The sequence below is a fragment of the Micromys minutus genome, assembly GCF_963924665.1.
Source record: "Micromys minutus genome assembly, chromosome: 26".
NCBI lineage: Eukaryota > Metazoa > Chordata > Mammalia > Rodentia > Muridae > Micromys > Micromys minutus.
The window spans coordinates 25,434,670-25,446,468 of NC_137961.1; positions in this window are offsets into that span (position 1 = coordinate 25,434,670).

An 11,799-nucleotide genomic window follows, 5' to 3' on the forward strand; every position below is an offset into this window, starting at 1 on the left:
ACAAATAGATTAATTAAAAATGTTAGTGAAAACTCACAGCTAAAAAGAGTTGTTTTCCCCAAAGTGGAAACAATAGAATTAAAGCAATCCCACCAAGGGCCATTACACTCAGAAGCAAGTTAGAGACAGTTATTACTTGGTTCACACAAAAGATGTGAATATTTCAAAATTGTGACCTGCTTCGCCTCCAGTGTGATTGCTGCCTGTGCTTTTTGAGGTGGGGGAAAATCCTATAGTAACGTTTAGTGTGAATCCCTGGTCCTGCTGTAACTCAGTTAATAGAAAAGGCATTCTGCTTTCTAAACAACACACCTGCAGTCCAATGCTCCTGGGAATCGCTCAATTCATTGGTAAACACTGCCACATACATCAAAAGTTTCCACTTTTCCCGGCTCTTTTTAACGCCATGGTCCCTCCCCTCTCCCCAGGCTCCTTGCAGCTATCTAGGGAATCTTTCACTTTTTGTCCTTTCCCGACCCTTCTGGACCACATTTTCTCTTCTTATTCAGGCCATCTGCTCTCGAGGAAGGTAAAACTTCTGTTAGGAAAACAATCAGTGTCCCTAGCAATTAATTGCTTTTGTAAAACACCCTTTCAGCCACTGCCTAGGAAGACAGACATTGTGCAACCAAGATTCAAAGTATGACAGTAGTTTAAAAATAGTTTGCAATTGATACATTTCTGGCCACAGCCTCCCCCATCCGCTGTGCTAGTGGTACAATCTTCTTGTTCCCAACAGAAGTCTTTCTAAATGCCTGCTCAAGCCTCACCGAGCAGCTGTGAGTTAGGTCATTTTCCCAGGAGTTTTACATGTGGAAAACTGGGCATTAGTAAGGCCTCAAAAAGGACACCATCTGGCCCTAGTGAAAAAAGGGATCATGACACTTCCTGTGGTACCAACAGACCCTGATGAACCAGAAAGGAATTCAGCCCCGGACTGTGATCCAATAGAGCCCGGCCTCACAATCACCTCCGTGACAGCCAACTCCATTCATCTTAGCAGTTATCTCATAGGACAATGGACTTTTGTGCCATGCTGTTTACTGAAGGCGGAGTAAAATCCATTTTGATTTTTGTGTTTAGTCTCAGCGCCCGTCCTCTTTCCCGGAACACACACCATATCAGGAGTGAGGGGGCTGCACAAAGAATGCTTCTTTCAGCTCTCTTTCAAACTTTTTTTGTCCCTCTCAGTGTACATGGGACACAAAAATAAAACGCTAGACTCTTCAGAGACATTTTTTCCTGACGTTTTCCTGACATGAATAGCCGTCGGTCGTTCTTACTTTCGACAAGCATATGTATATATCAAACTATATATATATATATTTTTTTAACTACTGAGACCAACCACGTTCTTTATCTGTTTGGTCATGGAGGATAAAGACTGGCATTTAAATTGATAGAAAAGTTTTCAGAGACCTTCTCTAGATTCCTAAGTCTTTCAGTATGTTTGAAAGTTCTGAAAAGAAACAAAACCAAAAAAAAAAAAAAAAAAAAAAACCAAAAACAATCAAACAAATAAAAACCAGAGAAAAGTCTAATTACCTCCCACCTGCCCCAATACCAGAATTACATAACAAAAGCCACAGGGAATTTGATGTTGTTTCATCTCATACTGTTTTTATCGGTCTCTCTCCCTCCCTCCCTTTCTTCCTACATTTTTTTGTTTCTTATATTAAAATATGAAAATTGAAAAGTCGGGTCCAAAAACAATCTTTAATTCTTACTTTTACTCTTTTCTTTGATCAAACAAACCCTACACACTCAAGTAACGTGTCATCTCTGTGTGTATGTGTGTGTCTGTGTGTGTGTTATGTGTATGTGCTTTGTACATATAAAATATCACTCGCAGTAGATGACTGAAAGCTGAGACTCTATCTCTTGAGTCATTGTCACCGAGATAAACAGGAGATCTAGGAGGTTTATCTCTGCCATTTGTAGGTGTTAGGGTTGACTGAAGGAACAGAAGGACACCTCAGGGCTTCTGGCAATTCTAAGTGCATTCATCTTCATCATCCCCTCTCCATCTTTTCTATGGCTTGCTAATAATTTTTTGTATTCTTTAGCTTGCTAAACCTCACTTTGCCTGCCGATGGAGACATCATCTGTGTACAACTGTGAACCCTTCCCTCTCTCTTGGAACGGCCAAAAGAAAGCCTCATCGCTACACAAAGGGACTCTGGGGTTAAGTAAAGAAGATTATTAAGGTCCATTGTTTTTCCCATTCTACCAATTTAGCTTACAGGGGTGGAGAAAGGCTACTTCTATCAGATACAAATCTCTTGCCTTTATTTTGGAAGAAATTAAAAAATCTAGCAGAGGTTAAGTAGTGTGCACAGGGAGAGTAGAATTTAATGAAAGAAAATATTTCTCTGAGTCTTGACTCTGACAAGAATGAGCAAGTTCTATTGTGGGAAGATGTAGCTGTTTTTCATTTATGAACAAGTATGTCTAAGACCTAATTATACATGTCTTCTTTTCATGTAGATTTGTCACTATTGGTGTGAGTCACAAAGAACTTGTTGAGAAAAGCTCACATCACAACCTTTACCTCCAGCAAATTGTCACTGGTTTCTGTGCTGATTACTAACATATTATGAAGATGAAGGCAAAATTTTAGTGTAGTAGGCTGCCATAAAAATACTGTGAGGAGTGGTTTAATTTTACTTGGTGGGTGGAAGGAAAGGAGGGAGGGAGAAATTAAGTTTTGATTTAAAAATCCAGAAAACAGAGTATGACATAGCTGTTACTTCATTGCATCAATGTTTGCATATTTATAGACAAGAGTTAATCCTAGTATTGATGATGTTTGTTCAAGGGATGCGTACAATAGCTTAAATAAGAAAATTATCAGGACTTCTGAGCTAAGGACCAGTTTTAAGGGACAGAGACACCATGGTCAGATACTAGCTGTAGAGAGCAGGGAGCCTGAAGCTGAGGTTCAGGGAGGGCATGAGATGCAGGTAACTTGGAAGATACATCTGAGATGGTAGAGGTCACTCCCAAGAAGGGAAAATTGTAGACACAAGAAGATGAGTGATTCAGGTCTAGAATGAGGAGGCAAGGCCACCCCATTGATGAACATACGTCTCACTTGTTACCAAAGATAGGCTGAGAGATTCAGACTGTAGCATGCAGAAATATTTAATAATATAAAACACAGATGTATTCTTTGCTAATCCTCTAGATGAGGGTTTCAGAAAATTTTATTTTCCCCCTTTTATACAAACAAACAATTGAAAACCTTATGGGTCATAAGATAATTAATTTTAACTATTATGCCTTCTGACATATTTCTTAGCATAAATGTTGCAACATTAACATATTTGCCCAGTTTTAAATGATTTTTTAAAAGAAATTTAAATGTTATCTAAACAATCCAAGTGACATCTTAGTTGCTGGGAAAGCTGTGGAGTACCGTGTTAGCTGGTGGCATATGCATCTTGGTGTCTCCTACATCCCAAGAGAAGTTGCATTTTGAGGCAACAGGTTCCTAGTAAGAAAATGACAAGTTCCTCCCTTAAGGGTCAGAGAATACTTATGTTGAAATCTCACAATAGTGGTGCTACGTCCTTGAATATTCTAAAGATCATTAATAAGATCAATTTTTGTGTATCATTTAACTAGGTCATTCATGGAATTTAAGAACTGCATTTTAGTAAAAGGACAGGCAAGTTATTGGGGGTGGAGCATGGGGTAGTAAGAAAAAGACCGTCAAATTCCATGTGATCAGCTCAGCTGCAATAATCTCTTTTCTCCTCCTTGACGAAGCCACACATGAGAGCACTCTGGTGTCTTTCATCATTATTTGTCACCCTTTTGTTTGTAGCAACTTATATCCACAGCCATAGAAGCAATTAAAATGAAAAGGAATAAAACAGTATTCTTAGTGAATACACAGAAGCCAGAGCCACCAAGCACCAACCATCTATTGACTGTGGGTGTCTAGTGTCATTAGTGTTCTGTTAACCATTTGTGGGGGAGAAGCAAAGAAATTGTTATATACAGAATGTCGGGATGGCTTAAAAGATAAAATCACTTACTGCTTTGGTAGTGGTTAGGGTGCCTGCAGCAGAATCTTCCTTCATAAAAATGTGGAAGACAGCAAATGACAAGATTCATATTCGGTTGAAAAGATCCAGCTCATCGAATTGTGGTAGAGAAGTAGTCAGAAAGGGAAGTCTATTTAGTGAGAAGTCAGTCTTGTTTCTGTTGAAAAGCTTCCTGAAATGTTGAGATCATTATTTGATTTAGATATCTTTTTCAAACCTCAGTGTGTCACTATCTTGCCAGGGAATGTACATTTAAATTTCTGTTCCTCATAAAGAGCAAACTGAAGAAAAGTAGTAAGCCAGATTCTTTAAGAACACCCAGACAGGGGTTCGGAACTCACCTACTCATGGATTGTGACTTCTATGTTGGCTAAGGTCATGAACTCTATAAAAAAAATGAGAACACAAAAGTAGCTCTTCTTTTCTCTGTATGGAAAATAGTGCTATGTGATTTCTGTCAGAAGCTTTTGGAGTCAATGTGAGATTAAAAGTTTTGAATATCTGCATTTGTTCTTTACTTAGCATGTACATTTTAGAAAATATCCCTGAAAAATTTGGTTGGAACACCAAGAATATACTTTGCAATCATGGTAATACCAACTACATATATATACATACACACACACACACATATATATATATATATATAGAGGAACATTATATATTTCAAAGGACAGTTGACATTTGAAATAGCTGGTTGTTAAAATTCTTAAGAGATAATGATTTAATTAATAATTTGATTAAAAAATTATAGAAAATGTCCCAATATCTGAAGGAAGAAAGCTAGGTTCTAAGAGATAAGAGGAGTACATAAAGGTATATTTGAGATGACAAAAACTATGAAAAAGAAATAACATTATACAGTGTATTCACATATGTGTAGACACATCTAGAACAGTCTTCATGCTTTTGCTAAATAGTTAATGCTCAATAAATATGGGCTGACACCTATCCTGAGAGGAAGCCAGCTACTAAAATTTTGAACAACTTAACCAACTGGCTTGGGTTGATCCTGGTAGTTTTGTCGCTAACTAATGACTGGCACTGTTTCTTTAAAGTGACCCTATTTACTTGGTGTAAATTTTGGCAAAATATGTGACTCTGATGATTGGCAGGGAGCGGCTGGCAATTTGGCTTTAAATTGTTTTTGAATGTCTTCTTGTTTGTGAAGATGTCAGCTGCAAGATTAGTAGAGTAGGGTAGGCGTGAGCCATGGATTCACACTGACCCTCCATCTATTTTCCCTGTGAAAGGGACTGGCCTGTGCATTCTGCATTACAGTGAAATGAGCTGCAATATACTATACCCATGGCTTTCCATGGTTTCCCTTTTAAGGAGTCATATTCCTTAGCAGACTAGTAATGTAAAAGCAACAAAGAACACATACAAGACTATGCTCAACATTTGGAAAATGATAAGATTGAAAACTATATAGATTTTTTAAGGCAAGAAGGAAGCTCTGTCAGATTTAAATCAACAGAAAGCCAAGAAATACATTTACATCCAGAGTACAGTGCCTGGAGATGACCCACAGGTCAAATGTGTAAAAGCCTAATGATTGGATCATAGTGTCATTTGGTTTACTTTGGATTTATGAGAAAGAAAACATTGCTCTGATGTTCAGATGTGTGATCAGAGTTGAGTTTCTTGTTTCATCTTCTAGTTATTGTAAATGTAGGGGGCTCATTGGGCTGCCAACCAAAGACTTCTGAAAGAATTGCTGATATTTTGTCTGTCAGCAAATCCATTTTTAGAAACCAGCACATATTATTATGTGATGGACAAATAAATGGATCAAAAGAATGTAACATTGTAGAAATAAATATATTTATAAAAGTGATGTAACTCAAAATTCCTCATAATATTAGTACTTGTCGAGAAAGTGGAATAATGGTGTTAGCATAGGTCCTTCTTTCAAATGTTTTGATCTTTAATTTCAAATTGCGCAGGAAGAATTGTTTGCTATCTAAATCTTTTTTTAAGATGTAGAACTACTGAAGCTTATTCAGAGCAGATTTCAACATCTGTGGTGTTAGAAGCCCACATAATTCCAATTTAATTCCTAAAGTGTAGAATCTCTTTTCTTCTAGGTTTCTGCAATATTACTCCAAGGCAGATAGATAGGAATTGTTATGTTTTATGGTACTTTATTTTGTTCACAAAGGAATTTTTTAAAATTACCTTGCCAGTGTATGGCTAGTAGCAAAGTGCTCAATAAATGTTTCTTGCATAAAAAATAAAAACTTTGAAACCAAGTGTGTATATTTGAGCCAACAGATCTGGTAAGCTCTGAAGGGTAGAGGAGACAGACCTGCTACTACCTTGTTGCTGGTATCTAGTAACATGCAGTAATGGAATCTGTATTGTTGCAACAGTGATACTAGGTAGGATCTGCACTGCAGTGGTGGTACACAACTAAACTGCATCAATGGTGCACCTCTGTATTGCAGTGATGGTACACACCAGCATTTGTGTTATGCTGATGGTGACTCTTCGGAGAGGTTACAGGTGCTATGAGAAAGAAAGGTCCCCAAAGATAAAGAGGAAGGAAATAAAATAGGAAAAGTTAGAGCATAAAACCAAACTCAGTCCCAAATTGTCCCTTACAATTCCCATTCACTCTTAGTTTCTTTTCATAAAAGGGAAGGCAAGAGGTATAAAAGAGGGAACTTGAGCAAGTAGCACAGTTCACATTGTGAGTGTATCTATGATAAGAATATATAATTTAACATATGGGCTATTGATACATTACTACCCAATTTCTAGACATTAATTCTAGATACTATAATTTTTTTCCTAATCAAACAATAAACTTTTTATTACCTGAAGTAGTTGAAAAGGGACATTGTTCTTTAAAAATACAAAGAAAAAATTTGATATCTGTAATATATAAATATTTTTTACCTTATCAAGTTTTATTTTATTTTTTTCAATTTAGTAACTAGAGTTTATTTTTATTTTTATTTTTTATTTTTTTAAAAAAACTTTATTTTACAAAACAAAGATAAATGTACAGATTTTAAACATTTTTGCTTAAAATTATACATTTTTGTCAGTACTTTTTTCAGATTTTAACATAATTATTACATAAAACTATATGAATATATTTTTTAGTCAGTACTTGATTTTTTTCAAGGTTTGATAGTATGCCTTGAAAACTTAATAGTTACAATGAGCATAAAGTACATGTAAAACAAAATGTAACATGGAAATAGTTAAAGTTTTCTTGTTTTGTAAATTTTTTTTGTTTTGTTTTCTTTATTTCTTGGACTTGATACAGTCTGTGAGTTGTTTCTGGGGGAGTGCAAGCCTCTGGGGTTAGCATCCCACTATCAGTTATCATCCCACTGCATATTATGTCTGTTCTTTTGTGACTGGGTTATCTCACTCAGGATGATATTCTCTAGATGCAGCCATTTTCTTAAGAATTTGGTTAAGTCATTGTTTCTGGTGGCTGAGTAGTATTTCATTGTGTATACGTACCACAAATTTTGTATCCATTCATCTTCTGAAGGACATATGGGTTCCTTCCAGCTTCTGGCTATTATAAATAGAGCCGCTATGAACATTGTGGTGCATATATCTTTGTTGTGTATTAAAGTGTCTCTGGGGTATATGCCCAGAAGTGGAATAGCTGGGTCTTAAGGTAGTACTATATCCAATTTTCTGAGGTATCGCCAGATTGATTTCCAGAGTGGTTGTATTAGCTTGCAACCCCACCAACAGTGGAGAAGTGTTCCTCTTTCTCTGCAGCCTCGCCAGCATCTGCTGTCATCTGAGTTTTGGATCTTGGCCAATCTGACTGGTGTGAGGTGGAATCTCAGGGTTGTTTTCATTTGCATTTCCCTTATGGCTAAAGATGTGGAGCACTTCCTCAGATGTGTCTCGGCCATTCGGTGTTCCTCAGCTGAAAACGTTTTGTTTAGCTCTATATCCCATTTTTTAATAGGGTTATTTGATTCTCTGGTGTCTAGCTTTTTGAGTTCCTTGTACACCTTGGATATTAGGCCTCTATCTGATGTGGTGTTGGTAAAGATCTTTTCCCATTCTGTTGGTTGCCGTTTTGTTTTCTTGAAGATGTCTTTAGCCTTACAGAAACTTTGCAATCTCATTAAGTCACATTTGTTAATCTTTGACCTTAGAGCTTGAGCCATTGGTGTTTTGTTCAGGAAATTTTCTCCTGTGCCTTTGTGTTCTAAGGTTTTCCCTGCTTTCTCATCTAATAGTTTCAGTGTATCTGGTTTACTGTGGAGATCTTTGATCCACTTACACTTGAGCTTTGTACAAGGAGATAAGAAAGGGTCTATTTTCATTCTTTTGCATGCTGAGTGCCAGTTGGACCAGCACCATTTGTTGAATAGGCTGTCCTTTTTCCATTAAATGTTTACTGCTCCTTTGTCAAAAATCAGGTGACCATATACATGAGGGCTCATTTCTGGATCTTCTACTCTATTCCATTGATCCACATGCCTATTTCTGTACCAGTACCATGCAGTTTTCAGCACAATTGCCTTGTAATATAGCTTGAGGTCAGGGATAGTGATTCCCGCAGTTGTTTTTTTGTTGTTGAGGATGGATTTAGCTATTCTAGGTCTTTTGTTATTCCATATGAAATTGCACATTGATCTTTCCAATTCCATGAAGAACTGGGTTGGAATTTTGATGGGGATTGCATTGAATCTGTAGATTGCTTTTGGTAGGATGGCCATTTTTAAGATGTTGATTTTTCCAATCCATGAGCATGGGAGATCTTTCCATTTTCTGAGATCCTCCTCAATTTCTTTCTTTAGAGGTTTGAAGTTCTTGTTATATAGGTTCTTCACTTGCTTAGTTAGAGTCACACCAAGGTATTTCATAGTTTTTGTGACGATTGTGAAGGGTACCTTTTCCCTAATTTCTTTCTCCACATGTTTGTCCTTTGAGTATAGGAAGGGTACTGATTTGTTTGGGTTAATTTTGTATCCAGCCACTTTGCTGAACTTGTTTATCAGCTGTAGGAGTTCTCTGGTGGAATTTTTGGGGTCACTCAAGTACACTATCATGTCATCGGCAAGAGTGATGTTTTTATCTCTTCCTTTCCGATTTATATCCTCTTGATCTCCTTTTGCTGTCTAATTGCTCCAGCCAGGACTTCCAGTACTATGTTGAATAGGTAGGGGGAGAGTGGGCAGCCTTGTCGAGTCCCTAATTTTAGTGGGATTTCTTCAAGTTTCCCATTATTAATTTTGATGTTGGCTGTTGGTTTGCTGTATTTTTCAAAAATACTCAACAAAATCCTTGCAAACCGAATCCAAGAACACATCAAAGTGATCATTCATCATGACCTAGTAGGCTTCATCCCTGGGATGCAAGGATGGTTTAATATAAGGAAATTTATCAATGTAATCCACCATATAAACAAACTCAAAGATCAAAATCACATGGTCATCTCACTAGATGCTGAGAAAGCATTTGTGAAAACCCAACACCCATTCATGTTAAAAGTCCTGGAAAGAATAGGAATCCAAGGTCCTTACTTAATCATAATAAAAGCAATATTTTTATTTTTTTGGTGCTAGATTTCTGACATCTGGAACAACATCCTGTCAGCTTCTAGAAACTTCCCTCCCATAGTGTCTTCAACAACAGCAAATAATTTACACCTACCCAGGACTCATCATGCCTAATATGTCTTAGGGCATCTTTTTTTTTTTCCTCAGGATAATATTCTTTTTCGTTTTTTTTATTTTAAAATTATTGGGAAATTTATTTGGCAGGAGGAAGTTATTTCTAAACCCTGAGAAATTATTACTTTTCCTAATGAACACAATAAATAGGCCTCAAACTCTCAATGTGATACATTTGACAAAGAATAGATCCTGCCATTGAATGTCAATAAAGTGGGCACAGTAAGATTCTGCTAGTAGGGTAACTCTTTGTGGGCTTTAATGATTGGTACCTAATGGGCTGTGATTGGCCCACTTACCCAGAAGCCAAATATATTTTTTCAAGATTTGATGTTTCTCCTGCATCACCAATAGAGGGCGATCATCCTGTTCACACCAGGATGTATTTATCAATGTCCACAGTCACACCTGTGAGTAATAACCTTCTAAAGATTTTAAATTATATACATTCAGCCATATGTATCCAAACAAAATATAAATGAAAAGACTAATTATTGAACTTGAAATTATCTTAAAACTCAAAATAATTAGCACCTTCTCTTTTGTTGTTAAAAAAAATAAAACCCTCTAGTCTCCATCGGCACCCACAGCTAAGGCTGTTTCACAGCCCTCCATATACAAATCCTACCTGGAGAGAGCTGGTCTCTCAAAAGTTCTCTCACTCCTAAGATCACAGGTTCACAGACCCAAAGGAGGGACAAACTATGGTCAGAAACAGCAAGACCAACTAATACTAGTGAGAACCCAAGTGGCAAGACGCAAACCCAAGAACCAAGGCAACAGAAACCAAGGCAACATCAGGACCCAGTTCTCCCACCACAGCAAGTCGTGGAAACTCTAACACACATGGAAAGCAAGATTTGAAGTTGAAATTACACTTCATGATAATGATAGAGGACTTTAAGAAGGGCATGAATGATTCCCTTAAAAAATACAGAAGAACACAGGTAAACAAGTAGAAGCCTTTAAAGAAGAAGTTCCTAACCCAAAATATCCAGGAATTCTGGAACGGAATGAGAAGACCAAACCTAAAGATAATAGGTATAAAACACATCAAAGATTTCCAACAAAGTAAACTTTCCCAACCTAAAGTAGGAGATGCCCATGAACATAGAGGAAGCCTAAAAATCTCCAAATAGATTGGATCAGAAAAGAATGCCAGTGTTTTGAGGTGGAAGTACATGGGTGGGAGAGGAAGCATCCTCATAGATGCAGGGGAGAGGTGTGGAAGGAGGCCCTGGGAAAGGGGTTAATATTTAACACACAACTATATAAGCTATGAAACAAAAAAATACAATTCTAGCTGGTCCACTCTTGTATCTTGTGTCTTTAGGGATGACATAGGGGTCAAAGAAAAATATTCCTTGGTTCACATGTCACTGATAATAAAAGCTCTATAGGTACGAGGATGGAGGCTTCCATGGTACTGTCTGTCAAGAACCTCAGCAATGCCAAGAACACTTTTGAGTTCAGCACTAAGTTGAGTCATTGAATGGAGCACAAAAGAGGAGCTGAGAGTTGATGAGAAGATGGTGTTTACTACCACACTGAGCAGACCCCTGCTAAACTGTCCCATGCTCCTTTCCAATACTATTGAGAGTAGTGTCAAGAGCTGTATTTATTTTACTAATTCTTTGTTATTTTGGAAGGAGTGCATATAAAAATTTGAAAATTTAAGAACGTATTCTATAGGTGAATGAATGGTATATTCCTGATAATGGCTCTAGATATTTGAGAGTGTGTTTTTTATTTATTTATTTATTTATTTTTTTTTTTGAGAGGGGGGAAGGAAGGAACATATTATACTTTAACCAGCATGGGTAAAATGAAAATTCTCGATCTTAGCCTTAGTGTCTTTTCATGTTCACAGTCTTCTCCTGATAGTCAATGTTCTTCTATTGCACCTTTAACTTCAATCCCACCAAACCTGTTGGAGGACTTCACTTTATTTGTAACAAGTGGTGCTGCCAGAAAGGGGGCATGGGACAAGGCCTGTGGAAGAACTGGAGGAGGAGAGGCATGGTGCTGGAAGACCAAAAGGGTAAGAGAAGTGACGGCAGAAGAAACAAAAGGTTAGATGA